The 3,219-nt window shown below is 57.5% G+C and overlaps 1 protein-coding gene across 1 annotated transcript in view; it reads left to right on the forward strand.

The window, feature by feature from the left end:
- The window catches only part of LOC122207761, a 29,476-nt gene extending 26,394 nt beyond the window's left edge, over positions 1-3,082 (forward strand). Inside the window, exons 8-9 of the mRNA XM_042917932.1 lie at positions 1,176-1,330; positions 2,863-3,082. The gene's annotated coding sequence lies outside the window, so the exon portion shown is untranslated. The remainder of the gene's footprint in view (positions 1-1,175; positions 1,331-2,862) is intronic.
- Positions 3,083-3,219: the final 137 nt, after the last annotated feature.

Here is a 3,219-nt window from a genome sequence, read left to right on the forward strand (position 1 = left end):
ACACAAAACTCAACATGGATTCGACTGCACAACTCCTGCCAGAAGACACGGGGTGAGAACTTAGGTCTACACAGAAACCCGCACACGGACGTCTGTAGCAGCTTTCCTCGTAACTGCCAGAGCTGGGTGGCGACCAAGATGCCCTTCCAGAGGTGGGTGGCTAAATTAACTGCGGCACACCCAGGCAACGAAGTCACCACTCCACACTAAAAAGAAATGAGCTCCCGAGCCACGAAAAGTCACAGAGGAAACGCGTATGCTCGTCACTAAGTGACAGAAGCCAATCTGAACGGTCTCTGCGTCTGGTCTGAGGCCAACTACACGACGCTTTCTGGAAGACAAAGCTATGAAGGCAGTAAAGATGAGCGGCTGCCGGGTGGGGGGAGGGGAAGGAACGGATAGGCGGGGCCCAGAGGTTTCTTCAGGGCAGTAAAGATACCTGTGCACACCTGTCCTTACACATTTTCCCAAACCCACAGAGCTCACACTGAGAGTGAGCCCGAATGTGAACTGCGGGCTTCGGGCGAAATGATGCGTCCGGGTCGGCTCACCACTGTAACAGAGGGGCCCTCTGCTGGGGGCCGGGAGTGGGGAACGAGGGCATTCGGAAACCCACCAAACGTTCCGCACAGTTTTGCTGTAAATCTAAAAGCAGTTTTTTAAAAAGCTGGGTGTTTTGTTTTTTTGTTTTTTTTTTTTTTAAGAAAGAGAGAAAAGAACAAAGGATAAACAAAAGGTTCTCGGATATTAAAACTACCACTGCCTGAATAAAATATTTACCTAGGAGACAAAGTTAAGGATATTTCCAGGAAACAAAGAATAGACGATAAGAAAGAAAATCAGAGGACCAGTCTAGGCAGTGCAACATTCAATCTGTAGGAGAAAAACAGAGTGGACAGGATGAAGTTGGCAAAGACGTAACACAGCACAGCACCCCCGGCCCCCAGAAGCGAAAGGCGCCTGGGTGGCTCAGTCGGTTGAGCGTCTGACTTCGGCTCAGGTCACGGTCTCGCAGTTTGTGAGTTCGAGCCCCGCGTCGGGCTCTGTGCTGACAGCTCAGAGCCTGGAGCCTGCTTCAGATTCTGTGTCTCCCTCTCTCTCTGCCGCTCCCCCACTCATGCTTTGCCTGTCTCTGAAAGATGAATAAACCTTAAAAAAAAATTTTTTTTTTAAAGCGAAAGGCACGTGTCTGAGAAGGGGTACGAGCCTGAGCAGAGGAGATCGGGTTCTATCCGAGGAGGCACAGACCCTCTTCAGCAACTGAAAGACTGACTCAGAACCCGCAGTCTGGCTTACGGCGCCCGTCAGCCCAGACGACCGTGGGATACAGGTATGTGCAAACAGGCTAACGTGCTGACAACCTCGAACCTTCTCAGGGAACTGGCAGAGAATGTGCTGGGGCAGCTGTGGCATCCAGATGTGGACCCCGGGGGGCGGGGAGCCTGAGCGCACGCGTCTCGGGACGGCCGTGCGGCACCCCCGGAGAAGCCGAGGCTCCTGGAGCAGGGCGGGCGGCAAGGCAGGAACCACCCCGTAACCAGGGAGGCTGGCTGGGGCGGAGGGAGACTTAGTGACAGGGAACAGGGCACACACACGGCACCGTTAGCTCTAGGAACAGACCCCGTCGCAGGACCCTACTTGGTTTAGCAGCATTTGTTTTGTCATCTCAAGCTGTCATACAGTATCGGGGTGCGGATACAGGGGGCGAGCGGGGAGGGGAAGGGAAAGTCGGCAGCGTGCCCCAGACGGCAGATATGCCGTGCGTACAATCCCCTCGTCCTTTCCATCGGGCCTGGCAACCGAGCCCTGCCTGCTCAGGCAGATGAAAAGCAAAACCTGGCATGCCCGGGTGGCTCAGTCAGGCGGTCACGCGTCCGACTCTTGATTTGGGCTCCGGTCATGATCTCGAGGCTCGTGAGGTCGAGCCCCGCGTCAGGCTCTGCGCGGACAGTGTGGAGCCTGCCTGGGATTCTCTCTCTCCCTCTCTCTCTAACTAAGCGAGCTTTTAAAACAACAAAGCGAGGGGCGCCTGGGTGGCTCAGTCGGTTAAGCGTCCGACTTCAGCTCAGGTCACGATCTCGCGTCCGTGAGTTCGAGCCCCGCATCGGGCTCTGGGCTGATGGCTCAGAGCCTGGAGCCTGCTTCCGACTCTGTGTTTCCCTCTCTCTCTGCCCCTCCCCCGTTCATGCTCTGTCTCTCTCTGTCTCAAAAGTAAATAAATGTTAAAAAATAAAAAAATAAAAAAAAAAAAAAAAAAAAAAAAACAACAAAGCGAAACCAGTCGCAGATCAGCGTATCTTCGCTTTGTGTCTTCGGGCTGTCTTTGCTCAAATTGGAGACGGTCTTACATCTGGTCCCCGGTCCATAGTGTAAGCCACTTACCCTTCCATCGAGAGCGTTGGAATGCCACTCCGGGCCACCCGCAGGACGCTCTTCTCCGCTCAGGCGGCCGAAACGAGTTCACGTACGACGCAAGACGGGATTAGCCGCCTTTCTGTTCGGATAATGTTTTCCCTCTCCATCTTAACCCCACTGTCACACTCCGGTGGACGGAGTCAGCGTCACACCCTTCGAGGAGGGACACGGGGCACGTGGCGGCAAAATCCTGCGGGGACGCGAGCCTGAGGGTCGCCGCCGGCCCGGCGTCTGTGCTCAGGGCCGTGTCTCCGTGTTCCCACCCGTCTGGGCAGCCAGCAGGCGCCTCACGGGATGGGGCGGGCCCTTCCTCCCTCCGTGGCGGTGGGAGTGCCCGGCCCGGCCGCCCCCCTCGAGCACAAACGCTACGTCTGTCGAACGAGGCTGTAGGCGCCGGGGTTCGGGATCCACGAGACGGATTTTTTAAAAAGTGTTTTTATTTCAAAGGGCACCAGAAACACTGCAGGAACGCTCACAACCAAGCGAAGTGGGACGCCAGGCGCCCCGCCGGAGCAGATGTGAAGTGTGGGCGCGGCAGAGTCCGCGAGGGCAGCGCCGAGGGCCCACGCCGCTCGTCAGGGCGCCGGAGCGTTGCGGGGCTTGGCCAACGCCGCGGGAGCGACGGCACCTGCCGGGCCGCGGGTGCCGGGAACCAGGGAGAAGCCAACTACCGAAGACAGCGACAGTGTGCGAGGACCCGCGCCACCTACCGAAGCGTCTGGGGCCGGCAGGTGCCGCCGCGCGTCGCACACGGGCGGTGCTGGAGGGGACGAGGACACCGGACCTGCACACACTTGCCGAGTC

This window comes from Panthera leo, chromosome E2 (assembly GCF_018350215.1).
Source record: "Panthera leo isolate Ple1 chromosome E2, P.leo_Ple1_pat1.1, whole genome shotgun sequence".
NCBI classification, from domain to species: Eukaryota; Metazoa; Chordata; class Mammalia; order Carnivora; family Felidae; genus Panthera; species Panthera leo.